Below are 18,414 nucleotides of genomic sequence, written 5' to 3' on the forward strand. Positions count from 1 at the left end.
AAAGCGGCGCTTTCCTAAGCCGGCTTAGCGCCCTAAACCGAGCTTAGGTAAGCACGGGTTTAAATTCCGGTTGCACCAAGGTTAAGCCGGCTTTACAGACGCGCCCCTAGCTAAACGCTGGATTTGTGTAGGGAATCTAGGGACAAACAGAGCAAACTAGCGAACGCTCAGAGCGACGAATACGATTGGCGGAGAGGAATCACGTGATGTAAACAAAAAAAAAAGAAAAACTGCCGTAGTAGTCGTCGTCGGCGTCTGCTTTCGGCTGTATTTCTTCGGTGAGTAACAAATTAAAGGTCTCCAAATTCAATCATTTTTTCGTTGAACTTTCAATAACAGAAGTCAAAGCTTCAAATAAACACGAATGCTCTTTACATCTGTGATTGTGTGTTTAATATCGGTTGATAACAGGATATTTTGACAGTGGTAGTAGTTTTCGTGCTCACATTTTGAGGCGAAGGAGCCATCGGGGGCCCCAAAACTCACCGAACGCGAGAAGGACACTCTACTCACTACATCACTGAAGACAAAACATCATGGATATAAGTAGGCAGGTAAGATGACTACTAAAACCAAGTCAAGCCTGAGACCGATGAAGTTCAAAACAGTGACGAACTCGCCACGGCAGCTGCGAAAATGCCCGGAAATCGTCGAATAGAAGTCGTCGAGAGGTCAGGTCACGAGACCTTGCATCGACGGTACTCGTTGCTATCAGCAAGGTGACAGAACTGCACTGTACCGTCGTTGAACATCCGCTGCAGCCTCAAACGGACTTCAGTTTCACACTGTCGAGTTCAGAAAAAAAAAAAAAAAAAAAACTCCCACCAGTACATCCCGTATGGAAATCTTATATCTGGGCCATATCTGGCCATATCAAACATTATATGATTATATACGGCCTATATACATTCTTATCTGGCGTATATACAGACATATCTGGCGTATATACAGCCTGATATGGCGTATATACAGACCTATCTGGCGTATATACACCCCTATGGAAATCTTATATCTGGGCCATATCTGGCCATATCAAACATTATATGATTATATACGGCCTATATACATTCTTATCTGGCGTATATACAGACATATCTGGCGTATATACAGCCTGATATGGCGTATATACAGACCTATCTGGCGTATATACAGTCTTATCTGGCATATATACAGCCTGATATGGCCTATATACAGACTTATCTGGCGTATATACAGACTTATCTGGCGGCCGGTTTTCAATATATTAAAAAGTTAAAACAAGTAAAAAAATTCTTTGTTAGAAAACTCTGAATGACTTATTGTTCGCGACCTAAATGTTAGCACAAATAATTCCAAACTTCAGCTTCGACAAGCTTAAGTTTAAGATTATTTGTGCTAGTTTTCGCTAGGATTTCAATGTAGCTTAATTATTTCAAAGTGTAAACATTACGCCCGAATAGACAATTTGCTAAATCCCATAAGTGCCTCGGCCCGTACTTGAGGAATCATTGGGACGGTGTTTCTTCAGCTGCCTAGTGATCGAAACTTTCGAGCGATTCTATGGTTACACAGATTTGAGTGTAATTCGGAGTCACCCTGAACACGTGCCGTACAGAACCCAAGTACCTGCCATACCACTTTTAAAATGTCCCGCCAGTGTCAGTACTGTGCATTCCGTCCAACCTTCAACCTGGGTGAGCCGCAGACATATCTCTTACATTATTATTATTCTCGTACAACTTCAAAGACGCTGATATTAAGTTACAAACGCTAAAAATGTCATAAACAGCTACGCGGAATTCGAGCTAAATCTCGGTTTTGGTTGTTGTGATTTCTCAGCTTTTAAGTAATTCCTGCTAAAACAACAATCACGAGAATGATAATATGGTAAGAGATTTCGGCGGCTCAGCCTGGTTGAAGTTTGGACAGAATCCACAATATCCTGAACGCTGCCATTGACGAAAAACTTAAAAGTGATATGATAGGTACTTGAGCCCTATGGGAGGCTTGTTCACGGTGACTACGAATTACACTCGAAACTGTGTAATCATGGAATTGGTCAAAAGTAGCGATCAATAAGGAGCTGAAGGACCACCGTTTCCATAACTCCTCGAGTGCGGGCCGGGGCACTTGGGGGAATTGTAGACAATAAAAAGATATAAAGTGCTGATTTCAGGCTTTTGTACTTTTGAAATGCCTGGCCAGATCTGGAATTTCCTTACTTAGCCAGATCTGGGATTTCCATATCTGGCCAGGGGTATCAGGCTATATCTGGCGTTATGAGGCTATATCTGGCAGATATACCGTATCAGGTTATATGTGGCCAATTTTTGATATGGCCATATCTGAAATCTTCAGATCTGGCCAGATATAAATTTTTTGTAAGGGATCACATCGCGCCGATAAGAACGGTCGTCTCTTCGCATCACCTGCCCCAGCCTGCCCCGATACAGCAATGACCGAATATAACATAGTAGTCGTTACGATTTGTCGTCGCCACGAATGAAAGATATAAAGCAAAATATTCCTAAAAAATCGCGATCACCAAAAAAGTTACGGAGGAAACAACAAGGCGCAACTTTCAACTGAATTTTATTGAAAACGTGTTCCAGTATATAGTCTCAACCATCGTCACAATGACAACAAACGACAAAAGTAAACGGAAAACACCATCACAGAGCACAACTCGGAAACAACAGTATCTCGTTCTCGGGAAACGAATGAAAGATATAAAGCAAAGTATATAAAAAAATGCGATCACCAAAAAAGTTACAGTTATGGAACGATACAGTTTTCTGAAGCCAAGATTCTACTCGCGAGATAAGGAAAATTCACTGAAGATTGTCTCAAAACTCAGAAAACGAAAGAAATTGAATTTTCGCTGTTTTATTACTTAAAAGCGCCGCAATCTAATGCAAACGGCAGAGGTGTCGACAATCAGCTGATCGCCGAGATCATGTACTGCCACTATTCAACGCGCTGATCAGATTGAAGGATACGCGCTGCAAGTGTAAATAAACAAGGTGGTAAATAACAATACGTTACAGCTATGCGAAAATTAGTAAGTACATACGAATAAGCTCGTTGACAGAAGAACCAACGGGAATACAGACGTGAGCCCCACAGCTCCGTACGTTTCTCGGTTAGGGCTAACACGCCCTGAAAGTGGAGAGCCAACTTGAAAACAGGGGTCGATAAACACTTCACGCGACAATATTTTGCATCCTTGTCACAATCGAAAGTCATTTTGTCGAGACTTTCACGCTGATGTAGCCTAAAACACTTTGCACAACCAATTTCGTCCACCGCGTCGACCGTGACAAACCAGCCGCCATGTTTTTAATCCAGGATTAAGAAACAACCAGAAGCAAAGCGCCCAATGTTGGGCGCTCAAGTTAAGCGTAGTTTAGTGCTAGGTTTAGCGATAAGCGAGTTTGGTGCAACCGAACGAAACCGAAACTAAGCTTAAGTTCCCGGCTAAGCTCCGCTTTGCGCTAAGCGACGTTGGTGCAACCGGCCCTAAAAGGTGTTGCTCGACTGTTCTCAAGGACTAAGCTATGCCTTAAAATTGCACGATCTAGGATCCCCCCTTTGTTACCGTTTTCATGTAATCTGAGCTCCCTGTCTGCAGGCACCGAATTTTGAACTCGTTCCAGAGTCATGTTCCTCTATTTACGCTACCCGTATTCGTCATTCATGTGCAATGAAGCGTTCGACGACAAATCGCCATCTCTCGGCCTCAAAAACATTTCAGTTACTCGATGGAATGCAATATTGTCTCGTTAGTCTGTATACAAGTAAAACATTAACTTAAAAGTAATTTTATCACATTTTAAATTAATGTAATTTTAATTTTAGTTTTGTTTCCCGTAATCAGCTACTTTAGTTTTCAGAAATTTTCAGGCACGCAACTACATAGGTATTAAATTTATGAAATGTTGACACTAACTCGCTAGTAATATAATGTCCGCTGAATAATGCACGGTTGCAGACATATTTAACCTGAGAGAGCTGCATATTTGCGTAGTTTAGTATTTTCCTATGTGCCCGTATTCGTGCTTTTAGGTTACTTACGTGTTGTTTGACGTTTTCTTTCCCCATAAAATTCATGGTACATCTTTGTGTCACGTAAATACGCCTGACTGCGATTACGCTTTACTGTATTTCTGCATCAACAATCTCTTCTATGATGTAGAGTAGTTGCACTAGACCCTTTTCAAGAGGTCCGCGCCATCACCTGTACTCCATTGCTTGATCGCGTGCTCTCAGCACGTATTGGACACGAGGGCTGCGTCATCGTTCGGCGGGGACTCGGAATCCAATCACACGCTTCGGGACCAAGAAATGGCGACCATCAGTGTTGCTTGATGACCTCTTGAGAAAAGTGTTAATTGAGACTATATACGTACCTGTCATCATAAGACGAAAACAGCTGTCACAAAACAAAGTGCGGGTTGTTTTCCAGACCCCCTCAACGAGCGGAAGCAGACTGCAACGGCAACCGTCAAAGCTTTTTTATGTTTTGTTTTAATTTTGACTTTTACATTGCTCTAGCCATCCCCGCCACAAAGAGAACATTTTCACATGCCTACCTGGAGTACATTTAACATCCAGTATTTCGCTTTGAAGCACCATTACCGAGCACACGCATGAGTAGATGCTGCACATAAGAGCTAAGGCGATTCCTACAGATGGAAAACTACGGCTGTGGTCGACATTTATGAAACCTTACTGAGAACAAGTCCTAGAGAACTACAAGTATAATTGCTAAAACATTACTGCTTCTACGCTTTCGATCAATCCAATAGTAAAAGTTGAGCTTCTTTCTTTTTTGTTAAGTGTGCAGATTAGGGCCCCAGCGCGGAGCACGTGGAGCGAAAGCTCGCGCTGCAGAACCCAGGAATTCTGGGTTCAATTTCCATCCCTGCCCGTTTCCATCTGGATGAGCATCGTACCAGTGTGCGGTCCTGTATCACTATCACTGCGTGATGCACGTTAAAAACTCCAGGCTAGCTATTGTACTGCTCTGGCCAAATTTCTCACCTACAGTGATTAGTGATACCGTCATGTTTCTGGTAAACTAACATCCCGCTGTATAAACTACTAACGACTAATAACTTTTTACTACTATGGCGGACTGTACTCATACAAAGCAACTTAGGCGATACAAGTTGGTGTTTGTTAAAGTTACGTACGAGCAAAACGCAAAAAACAAACGCGGCGAAGTCCTGTTCGCACTGACAGCGTAGCACAGGATTTACAACCAGAATATTGTGTGAAACCTACTCCTCAAAATGTTAACTCTCAGCGCAAGTTCTTATAGGTCCAGAACGTGTCGCCAAAAATGTCTTCGCAACAACCTACAGAAAAAGATCGCCCAACTGTTGACACCTGCTGGCACGTGGTCGTCATCACGGCAACCGTAACGTTCACGAGTACATCTTTTGAACGAGCGACAAGTTTCCTCTACATTGCCCTTATGGATGAATTTGGAGTGGGCAGGCAGGCAAACAGCCTCCTGGTCAATAAACACCATTTTAGGCCAGGGAGGAGTGATTGGTGAGTAGGCCTCTCCAGATTTTATACCTTAGTGAACATTTTATGCACGTGGAATAATTTTACAAAATGTTCTCCTACATAGAATGTGCCTGCACAAAAAGATAAAGTACTTTGATAGTAAGGCACGTTTTGGGAACACCCTGCATCTCCTTTTCTCTCTCTCTCTTCCTCTCTCTCTCTTCGTCTTTTTTTTTTCCTCTTAATCTCTTTTTCTCTGAGGATGCGAAGGCAATACATCGGCGTAGCTCACCTAGCGGAATAAGCGCTAAGTCTTGAGCGCAATTTGAATGCTTACCTATGACAGTGTTAATATATGACGTACGTCTCACAATAATTCCTACTTCGTTTCACCTTAGGTTCACATGCCGCCGACGCTACGAGCTGATACATGTGATCAATCAGACAGCGTCAGAAGCGCACTATCATGGTGTTCCTCATGTTTGTGTACGTCTTTTATCATCGTTGAACTAATCGTAAACAAAACCATAAAACCTAGAGACGCGCTTTTGACGTTGACTGATCCGATCACCTCGTACATTCTTAAACAAAAGCTTGTACTATGTACTAGGTAAAAGGTAACAACCGTGTGTCATATATGTTACTAGGTACCTAGTAACCGTAGTTAGTAACGGTTACTAGGTTAAGAAGCTGGCAACGGTTACTAACAAACTTAGTAAAATTTACTACCTTTAGCTAGTAACTGGCATTAACTCTCACGAGACCCAGGTGGCTGTCAGTCAACGTCAAATTCATAATTGGCAAAATATTATTATCGCTGCGATAGATATTTTATGCTGCTAACATTCACAATTGCATATCATTTATTTTACATGTGCACACGTATTATACATTTAACAACGTACAGGGAATTCGAACGCAGGAGACCCACGCAGGCATAACACACATGCAACGACACGATTCCCCAATCGCTGCCCCGAATGGCTACCCATGCGTCTTTTATACTGATTATTTGAAAAAAGTAGATTGGTCAGTGACCAGTTCCTCCGTAAGCAATCTTACAAATATCGTGCTGCGGTTGCACCAATATTGTTTTATGATATTATTTATAAACTTTTCAAGGAACGTATTTCTAACTAACAAGTAACCGTACACACAGTAATTATTTGCGAGAGTTTATAAAACAGCGTCCCCGTTTGTCCCAGCAGTCAAGTTCTCGCTTCCCCACATAGACTACCCCATTTAGCGCATGCGCGTCTCCGTAGCAACAGCATCGTCTCTGTATTGTATTCCGGCTTCCTGGTCGGTACTTTACGCTTTTGCGGCCACTGTCACGACCGAAGACAGCTCCATGGGAATCATCTCACCACCGAGCACACAAAGACCGCGAAGAAAACGTTCTCAGTGTGAAGTAGGAGCGAAGCAGCGAAGCTTCTTGCACGGCGAAATCCATGCCCCTGAACCGGCCGAACGATCGCCGTTAAGCGGCGGATCCGGTGACGAGTGCACGTTCGTCACCGGCTTGTTAGGCCAATCCTCGGAGCCGTCCACGTCCACGCACGCACTCGCCAAGTCGAGCTCACGACCGTTAACTATACACACCAACACGGGAACTCGAGAACAGCAGACGACACATGGTAAACTCCTACAGGCCACTGGCCCCAACCCCCAACCTGCTTGCCGTACATTGTTGCCAAGCGCCTCTTGCCAAAGAGAAACACAACTTTTAAATACAAAAATAAAAAACATGAACCTTATCTTTGGAAACATTTTAGCACATGCTGCGTGGCGATTTTCATCCCAGTTAAAACAAAAACGAAGATATAACCACCACGAGAGGAATGCAAATGGGAAGGAAAGTCAGAAGCCGCATGGCCATTAAATCAGCGATTCAGAAATCAGAATTCAGAAATCAGCGTTCAAGGCAGCGCTGGTTTCCACGACGTTCTGGAACAGAGGCTGCGAACGCTATGAAGTTAGCCCCAACCATTAAACATTTCCTTTTCTACAATATTTTATGCTCTGATTGTGCATGAATATATCTCCCTGCGTTCCAAAACAGTGAGTTTGTCGCTAACACTGGGCATCGGCGATGCACCGCACGCCGCCATCTTGTCCGCGCGTTTTGTGTAGTAAATAGCTAGCGAAAAGGTGGTAACGATCAAAAAAATGTAACTGCTTCATTTATTAACGTTTTACCACCTACCGCGCATTTGAGGTAGTAAATATTTAGTGAAAGGTAATGATGTTCAGAAAAAGGTAGTGACTGCTGCGATTACTAGCTTTCTACTAGCTTTTTTTAAGAGTGATAGCGTCGGTTGTGTTTGGCTGAAATGAAGAATAGTACCACTCCAGATATGTACGCCATAGAAAAGCCTAACTTGACTTAAGTTTGGCGATCCTCGGGTCCTAAGTTGGGCTTAATACGACTTTGTACCAAGGCGTATTATGGTCCTAACTTGGGCCTAATACGACTTTGCACTAAGGAGCATTAGGTTCCTAACTTGGGCCTATTACGACTTTACACCAGGGCGTATTAGGGTCCTAACTTGGGCCTAATACAACTTTGCACCAAGGCATATTAGGGTCCTAATTTCAGTCTAATACGAGTTTTCACCAAGGTGTATTGAAGTCCTAACTTGGGCCTAATACGACTTTGCACCAAGGCGTAATAGGGTCCTAACTTGGGCCTAATACGACCTCGCACCAAGGCGTATTAGGGCCCTAACCTGTGCCGAATACGACTTTGCGCCAAGCCATATTAGGGTCCTAACTTCGGTCTAATACGACTTTGCACCAAGGTGTATGAGGGTCCTACTTGGGCCTATTACGACTTCGCACCACAGTGTATTAGGTTCCTAACTTGAGCCTAATGCGAATTTGCACCAAGGCGTATTACGTTACTAACTTGGGCCTAATACGACTTTGCACCGAGGCGTATTACGTTACTAACTTGGGCTTAATACGACTTTGCACTAAGGCGTATTAGGACAAAGGGACAGAGAACAACCACAAACAAAAACTGTTGTTTGTCGTTGTTGACCGTCGCTTTGTCTCTTCCTCATATTCAGTACCGTTAACAACACGCTCATCCACGGAATTTTTTTTTTTTTCGTTCTGGGGTCTTTTTTTGGTTGGCCATGTAATTTCCAAATCGACAAATACGAGCAAAATATGCTAGGCATAAACCGAATGACCAGAAGTGAAGCCTAGCTCTGGCATTTGCTTGGCGATGTAGGGCCAATATACCCAGTCCTTGGCAGTCTTGAATAGTATCGCGATGCTCGTATCGGGATACTGAAACTTGTTACGTTTTTGTAACTTTTAACTCTAACTCGATACATTCTTTTTAAGTAACTGTAGCGATAACTTGAGTACTTATTGAAAAAGTAACTAAAAAGCATCTGCAAAGATACAGATTCATTTCGCCAAAACATGACTTTATTTGGTGAACATACAGCAGGTTCGATTATGTGCGGAGGTTAGTTCCTACATTAGACGTGACAGAAGAAAACAAGAACTCCAAAACTTTTTTTGTCTGAGCAAAGTGCTGGAGCAGGGGGCAAACTTTTCTCTACTTCTGTCTTCTTTTCTTTTTTTCTTTTTCTTCATCGAACGGGAAAGCGCATTTAGCATTTGCTTTATTTCAACCTTTTTGTCCGTGGTTCTCTTCATCCTTTCCGGCCTCATCGAACGCCGCCGCCTTTTCAGGCAAGTGACAGAGCCACCTCGCGGAAACACGCGGCGCGTAGACAGCTAACGGTGAACTGTTCAACGCCGAACAAGAGCCTCTGTCGTCGGTTCCGCAGCAGTCGCGTCAATAGCTTTCCTTCCGAAAGCGAGTCGCCGCCAGTAGACACTTTCTCACCGCGACCACATAGGATGTTTCTTCTGGTCGACTTTCCCTTTCCCAGGGGCTGTGAGCCCGTGATCTACGGTCGAGTCTTCTGTTCTGCGTTGCATGGAAGAAATAAAAAATAAAAGCGGAATGCATTCCCAAACCACTTTGTGTTGTTTTTGTTAGCTCCCATCTTTACCTTGTTTGATGATACGGTCTCGTCCACTTTATTCAGTTCCAAATGGTTTCGCCTTCTGCGCCCCTCCCAATTATTGTAATAAACCCGTCTGTTCATCGGTATCTCCCTCTCCTGTCAGCTGAGAAAGGAGAATAAAAGAACTCTTAAAAGAAAGAGAAAGAGGGACAGAACGTGGAAAGAAATAAGAAAAATAGTTGGACGTTAATTAACCGTCGTCGCTCAAACGAGAGGCTCTCATGAGCGAAGAACGGCAGGTGTTACCGTGGCCCGGCTACAAACTGCACTTTGACCGTGTCGAATATAGTGGCGATAACTTCTCTGCTCGCTGAAAACACTGCAAGCAAGTATATGCCGTTGGGAGGTCCTCTTCCTCAAACCTACTCAAGCACCAGAAAAAGCCAAATTACTTTCAAAAATAATTAAATTGCATCTTTAATTACTTTTTAAACTGCAAAAATGTCATTAGTCACATTACAAATTACCGCAGACTAAATTTAATAACATTACATTACAATTACTTTCCAAAAGTAACGAAATTACTTTGACATCACTTTTGAATACCTTGAGGCAGTAATTTGTGGTGATTTTATTTACACTATGTGTATATAAAACTCGGATCGTCCTGTTTACACCACAACAGCCTTATGCGCCACAAAGTAAACTATACTGAACAGCCGGTTTGCTGGCAGATATTACATAAATGTTAACCATGATGAATAGCTCCTCCTTTAGAGGTGACTCGAAGACAGTCGACTCACCGGTTTCGCTGTTCATTCAACGGAGAAAATTCTTAGTTAAAGGGTGATATGTCTCCGTTTTTCTGATCTAGAAGAACCTACAGCCGGTGTCAGTGTGTTAAATCGGGCCATGGGAGGTCGTTCATAGGCGTCGTCACGTGAAGCGTTTTCCTTCCGCCTCGGACGCAATTTAATCGTACTCTCCCAAGATCACTAGTTGACGTATTTCCGGTCATTCCTCTGGAGGAGTATTTTTCCCAAACACCCGAAGAACCCAAGTTATTGCGCATTGTCACACAAGGGGCTGGATCTTTGCTAGGCAGGGTGTCGCCAATTAAAGAAAGAGATGGCCCGAGTTTTCTAAATTGTGTACTTTCCCGACAAACGGGTGGCGATATCTGTTCGTAAGCTTACGCCCGAATAAACCTCCCAAGGAAAGGCAGTGAGGCATACCGCGAGTGACACATGCTTTGCTCGATTCCCGTCTTTTCCGACTACAAAAAGCACCTTTACTTAACAAGGTCAAGGGCGCGCACGAAACGTTTGCGGTTCTTGGCAAGTCATTTGGGAGGTCCGGTCGTTTGATGTTCACAATGGTTGAAGCTTATGGTTTGGTCTTGCTTGACTAAAGAGCAAGGAGGCTGGGATCTGTTTGTCCTGCCATCTTGGGTTTTAAAATCTGTTGACCTCGCTGGTACTGTGCCCTTCGTCTTGTAGACTATGAGCCGTTCATCTCAAAGCTCACAATGTGATAGAAGCTACGTGCTCGCTGAAACTGTCACACGTCTATCTTTCGCCACGTAACCACGCTCTCGTTCATATCCACAAGCAGAGAAAGAGAAGGGTGAGGTGATCATAGGCAGGTGGTTGATTTGTTCTAGTGAGATCTTAGCTGTCACCACACTGTCAGCTTAGGGATGAAAAAGGTATAATGCCGCGCGCGCAGGTGGCCAAGCAAGCAGTGCGCTCGTGGAATAACGGCTATTGCCCGTACCTTCCGCGCAGAAAGCCAGGGTTCGATTCCCGGCCGCAAAGACGCATTTCTGTTGATTCTAACGTAATGTTCTGGTAAATTCGAAAACCGTGTTGCTGATTCGAGGTTAGAATGGTCGACACACCGAGCCCTCTACGCTGGTTGTTCCAGAAGACCACGCGTGTACAGAAGGGGCCCCGTGTGGCAAGCCGGAGTCAGTTTCGCCCCAGCGTTCGACTCTACTGTCACGCCAACTTCGACGCCCGTGACGCTCTGCTTTATTCTGTTCCCTTTTTTTTTTATTTTTGACCACAAGTTCGCCCCATTAAACGTTTAGTTTCTCCAGTTATTATCGCCTCATCACTTGTCATTCGTGTCATTTTGGTGGAGGTGCGGGGTATCGCTTTCTATGCCCGTGAAGCGTACACCTACGAAGACATCCCGGCCCAGTTAAAGGGGCGGTGCAACAATTTGCAGACTTTGGCTAATTAATTGCGGGAATTGATCCCGGCCAGATATAAAACGAAGGACCGAAAACTATTCTTTCCTGCTTGCCCTAGTTTCCATTAAAAAAAAATAAAAGAAATTGGTATCTCTGGCACCCCTCAACTCAACATTGAAGCGGCACCAGCTTCGCCTGTGACGTCATTTGGAGTGGCGTTGGTTTCCGGTTGGGTGCCTCTGGCTTCCGTTTCCCCAGCGCTCGCCGGCTCGCCAGGCTTGCCGCTGTCCCGCTCTCCCGTCGATTCCCGACCAACATGGCGGCATGGGCGGACGGCCTGAGCGACGTCGAGCGCAAGATGCTTGCGTATAGTAAGTCAGTTGGACTTGTGCAGCGGGCAGTCGAAGTCGAGGTCGAGACACCAGGAACAATAACGATACCACGCTACTACGGACCACGACCAACGCACTCCGTCGAGCGAGGGAAAGACAAAACGTCCGGGTTGCTCGTGTAGCCGCCGTTGGTGCCTCGGGCGTCGACGGTTGACGGCGACGGCAGGTTTGTTTGACTTGCGGTAGATGGCACCACAAATCTTTTAGCGGCAATATTAGGCTTTTGAAGCGATTCTGCATGCCTAAACAACAAGATTTTTTAAACTTAACCTTAAATCAAGCTTACAATTGCCTAACACTGTCACTTACAAAAACCACTCCGAATGACGTGACACCACAGGTTCCATTTTCATGTGGCCGCAGGTTGGGAAAAAAAGCGTTTTTATTTTGCGATTACGCAGCGAAATAGAGGTATTTTGGGGTATGATGGCACTTTTTCTCTTACTTATGCCGAAGTAAACAATATAAAAAATACAAGCTGCACATTCGTTCAGTGTTAAGATCATTTCACCGCCCCTTTAAGTGCTGAGCCTCGGAAGGCGACCCTTCGCAGAAGACGCCAACGTCCGAGCAAGCCGCCGTACCAAAGACCAACCACCGGGACTCGGACCCCTGCCGCAGAAACCAGAGAAGAACACCGCGACGATGACCACTCCACCCGTCGTTGTCCTACCCGTCGTTCCTCGCACGCCCGCGTCCTTCCATGGTGAGCCTTATGAAGACATCGAGAACTGGCTTGAACAGTACGAGCGGGTGGCCCAGCACAACCGATGGACGGACGACCAGCGCCTGCAGAATCTTTACTTCGCGCTCGAAGGAACGGCCAGGCACTAATTCGAGAGTCGCGAGACTTCGTTGATCTCGTGGACCGCCTGCAAGAATGAGCTGAGACGAACTTTACCAACCAGTATCGACGGGAGATGGCCGAGGACCTTCTTCGAATGAGGACCCAGGGCGCAAACAAGACCATCACCAGTTTCGTCGAGGATGTTCTGCGCCTGGTGCTCGCGCCGACCCTTAAGCCACCGACGAAAAAAAGCTGCGGATCCTGATGCGAAGTGTGAAGGATGACATCTTCGGAGATCTTGTTCGCAACCCCCCAGCCACCGTCGAAGATTTCGTCAAGGAGGCCATGAACATGGAACGTGCTCTCCTCGCGAAAGCAAGCCACTATCATCGGCACTCGAGCGTCACTGCTGCTTCTGCATCGGGCTACGACATCAGCCCTAGCATCCCCGGCCTTCGCGTCATCATCTGCGACGTCGTAAAGGAGGAGCTTAAAAAGTTTTTGCCGACTGCTGAGCGCACGGCCACAATCTCCATTGCCGAGGTCATCCGGGAAGAAGTTCAGCAGGCGCTGCAGCCACAAGTTTTTGTCAGCGCCGCTCCCGAACCAACGACGCTGAGCTACGCCGCAGTTACACGACGACCGCCGCCCCCTGCTCATCCGTATACGGCGCCACCCCGACGTGAACCTCCAGCGCCGCAGTTTTCCCGGCGCCAGGAAGATCGGGCGCACGCTCACCCACAACAAGCAGCGCCACGAAAGACCGACGTGTGTAGGACGGCCGATCGACACCCGTTGTGGTATGCCGGCCACAGTTACCGTCGATGCCCCTACAGACAATTGGGGCTGCGCAAGTTCCACCCGAATGACCGGCGCCCAAGGTACGACGAACGCCCTCGCGACATCGAGGGGTACCTCCGACGCTCGCCCTCCCCATTGTCGTATCTCCGCCGTGAAGAGTGCTCCCCATCGCCACGACGTTCAGCGTCCCCAGCGCCACGACCCCGCCGAGAGAGCCTGTCTCCAATGCGTCGCCGGAAAAACTGAGTGCGGCAACACCTGGAGGTGACGTTGCCGAAAACGACGGAAGCAAACAGTTTCCAAGAAAGCCGGAGCGCTCTCACTCTCCCGACGCCCCGCATTAGACCGACGTCCCTGCAACGGTGTCCAACAACCTAAACGTTGCTATTCACAGCCACAACGCATCTGCACTCGTTGACACCGGAGCAGACTACTCAGTATTGAGTGGGAGGTTCTCTCGCCACCTTCGAAAAGTAACGACGCCGTGGGATGAACCGCAAATACGAACCGCCGGAGGACACCTCATCACGCCTGTCGGAAGGTGCACCGCTGGCGTAGAAATTCACGGCCAGACGTGTCCTGTGAAATTCGTCATTCTACAAGACTGTTCCAGGGACGTCATTCTCGCCATGGACTTTCTGCGTGAATACGGCGCCGTCATCGACCATGGAGAAAACAAATTGACTCTGCGGACACATGTTCCGCCCTCAGGAAAAATCCAAACTGCGTCAGCCGCCGTCCGAGTCGCTGCCGACCACGTGAATCTGCCTCCGCGATCAAGTGTTGTCATAGCCTTCGCGACCGATGCAGCTACCCGCGGCGAAGTTCTTTTGGAAAGTAACCTTCAATTGCTCCTGGGAAGAGGAATAGGCGGCGCAAGAGGAGTCGTTGAACTTCAGGATGGGCGCACTGTGGTCCTCGTGACGAATTTCCGACAAGAAACGCAACACCTCACTGATGGTGCAGCTGTGGGCCATGCCGAGGAACTCCGAAACTCCGCCGAAGTCGCCGCTGAAAAATCATCGCCACCTCAGCAAGACTTTACGCCGCCAGCGCAGCTCGACATTGACCCCAAGCTTTCTGGCCTAAAACGACAGCAGCTGAGTGACCTCCTCGCCGAATACAGCGACTGCTTTGCGACGTCGTCAAAGTAGCGCCAAACCATCGTTGCGAAGCATCGCATCACTAAACGTTGCTATCCACGGCCACAACGCATCTGCACTCGTTGACACCGGAGCAGAATACTCAGTATTGAGTGGGAGGTTCTCTCGCCACCTTCGAAAAGTCACGACGCCGTGGGATGAACCGCAAATACGAACCGCCGGAGGACACCTCATCACGCCTGTCGGAAGGTGCACCGCTCGCGTAGAAATTCACGGCGAGACGTGTCCTGTGAAATTCGTCATTCTACAAGACTGTTCCAGAGACGTCATTCTAGGCATTGGTCAAAAACTGGAAAATAATCAATCTTAGAGAGGAATCACAAAGGTTGTTCCCTCTTGGAAAGCCTGTGACGCTGGGAGTACGGAACAGGCCCTGCTCGTGTATTGTGGACAGCCCTGTCCACGACGGTAAGTGACGCAAAAAATTAACCAGTCTCTGCCGTAACTGCATACTTATACCTATAAATGGTAAACTTGCATTTTTGTTTTGCGGTACTGGCTTCGGAATAATGAATTTCACCATGAAGTATTTTGGGATGATGTACTTCGACAAGCTTAGGGAAATCGCCATGGGAATCACCTCACTTGGTTGAACAATTGCGAGCTTCACATACCCGAAAATCATGCTCTTCTTAAGGGATACCTACGGTTTTCACAACAGTTTATTTCTCTTGGGCGCCTTCACAATAAATATCACTCCACTTTCGTACCTGCTGAAAGAGTCCCGTTGGTACCATCCAACGAACCAGTACAAACCAAAGGAATCGGATCAACTCGGTTCCATGGAAAGCAAAGAACAGAGCACCCATCAACAGGAGAGGCAACGAATAACGTCTTTCGTTCAGACTTGGCCGAAATTCTCGTGGGGAATCTCTTACTTGGTTCACGCTCCGATCTTCTACGTGGTCGTCTTGTCAACAGTGGTGTCAAATGTATTTGAATATCTCTTTTTGACCTCGATGACAGACTTCTGTCGGGACAAAGGGCTGACCGAGACCAACGCCGTCTGGCTAACATCGTGCATCAACCTAACGGAACTTCTTGGGCGTCTGAGCGTTCCTCTGCTTGCAGACAGAGGATTACTGCGCCGCACCACTTTGTTGATGATCCTTCATCTTCTTCTGGTTAACCTCATTATGTCTGCCCCGTGCGCCTCCACCTACTGGCCACTTGCAGCCATCGAAGCTTTTGCTGCAATCCTTGTTAGCTCTGCGAGTGTTATGCATGACGTCGTGGCCGTATACTACTTTAGCTTGGAGAGATTACATACGGTGTATGACATCATCGGAGTATTAAAAGCCCCGCTGCAGCTCTGTAATGCTCTCATACTTGGTAAGTTACCCAACAAATTTGTGTACGCTCTCGCTGAAAGCCGAATGCAAACTGCAAATCTATGGAGCACTTTCTTTTTTATTCTGTAGATATACCGCCAGAAATATGAAACACCTGGCCATTTAGAAAACAAACTACTATATAGGGCACTTCTTAAGGACAACACAAAATGCCGTGGCAAGATAAAAGTGTTTCCTTTATTTAATTTCCCAGATTTAGCGATACTTCAGATGCCAATACATCAATAATAATTTTTTAAAAATTACAACAACTTCTCCATTGCATTCCTAACGAGCGTGTTGGGACGATGTACTAGATAACAGAAAGTATAAAACAGAGGGAGGACGAAACACAGACGAGTACATCCATTGCATATTATACTTTTATTCTCGCAGTACTTTATATATACGTACCTGCACCGGGTGTTTTAGCAAAGTCTTTCAAAAATCACTAAAAATAGGGTGGTCAAGAAAAACAAATAACATTCAGTGCACAAACGGTCAGCCATGGCGGACGTCGACGATTGCAAAAAGCATGATAATTAGCTAAATAGTTAAGTAAAGTTTACTAATCAACTTTTGGAAAAACATGCTAAGCATCATCGAAATTATTAAATCAATTCATTTTAAAAAGATATATAACTTTCAACAACAAAAAAATGAAGAATTTGGACACATTTTTGGTTTCCGTTGCATATTGGAGTGCATTTCGAAACAACTATGCACCACCAACCAGCGCAACTGCGTGCCCGGTTAAATAACTTATTTTAGTTAACGAGATGACTAATCGTTACTATTATTCCCCTACACTGCGCCCCCTTGGCCGTATAACCCATCTGCACTAACCACATTAGTGTAGCTATCATGTTTGTTTGTTTTCTTCTTTTTTTGACAAATATGTTTTGTGTAAAAGTATATGTGACCATTTACAATGTTCGAACTACTTGGTGGTCATATTTGCTTCGTAAAATAAGCATAAGTTTTAGGACCTAAACCTGAACATCTGGTAAAGTGATTTAAGTGTTTATGTACTCAACTGTGATTTGTCTGCAGCAAGTCGCACTCTCTTATTCAAATTATTTATAAGTTTCAAAAACTAGCTTATAAACAATTACATCAACTGAGTCAGCAGATGTGACCTTGGTAAGACTCCCAATACGCTATGGAAGAAAATAGAAAATATGTGCCTCCTATCAAAAAAAAAAAATGCCGCGTTTATTTTTCTTGATTTGGAAAAAAATACATGTGCCGTCGAAAAACAGTTATCGAGTCGTATGTAAACACTTGCCTGTCTGGGAACATCTTGGGAGAAAACTACGAGCTCTCGGAGAGAAGGTTAAGAAAACGGGAGAGAAAAAGAAAGAAAGACGGGAGGGAAAGAGCGGAAGGAGGATGGCACGCGCGTGCGAAATGTGTTTTAGCGAAGGCTACAAGCACGAGCTTTTCGCTTCATGGCGCACTTCAACTGCACGACCTCTTGTGTCTTAAGAGCAATGTTGTAGGCGTTAGCGAAAAAAGTTACGAAGTACGTTACTCGTTACTTGCAAAGAAAAGGAACGCGTCGCCGACGCACGTTACCTCAAAATAAAAGGAAGAGGTTACCGTTGCCCTTATCATTAAAAAGTAACGCACGTCACTTTTGCGTTATTTTTTTTAATTATGAGTTATCACGTTTTACCTCTTTGACGTTACAGCTATGCATAAGCGCCATATTCCAAGGAACATTATGTTCGTTTAGAAACGTAAAGGTTCCACTTAAATACTCAGGAGAAGAAATGCAAAGAAAAACGCTAAATACTCAAAAATTTAAATAACTTGACCCCTAAAACGCAAAAAATTGTAAGTTTAATTTTTTTAAGTCTTGGGAAGAATATGTAACGAGTAACATAACTTCGGTACTTGTTAGTCGAGATAAGTAACGTGAGTACGTTACCCGTTACCGCTTTGAAATTGTAACGAGTACGTTACAACGTTACCGGAAAAAGTAACGCGTTAGCGGTAACGCCGTTACTTGAGACGCGTTACCGCCAACACTGCTTCAGAGCAATTGCTATTCTATATATCAGCACGGCCATGTAGCATTGGGAAAGAAAATTGATTGTGCGAATTTTAGATATAAACAAAAGCACAACGTGCTCAACTACATTAATCACTTTGTCACGCCTAATTTTTCTCACAGGCTTCTTTCGGGATCGAACAGGTTCCTACGAAGACATGTATTGTTGCCTGGCCGGAGTACTCCTCTTTCTAAGCGT

This window comes from Ixodes scapularis, unplaced genomic scaffold (assembly GCF_016920785.2).
Source record: "Ixodes scapularis isolate PalLabHiFi unplaced genomic scaffold, ASM1692078v2 PGA_scaffold1__304_contigs__length_218370807, whole genome shotgun sequence".
Taxonomy (NCBI): Eukaryota; Metazoa; Arthropoda; class Arachnida; order Ixodida; family Ixodidae; genus Ixodes; species Ixodes scapularis.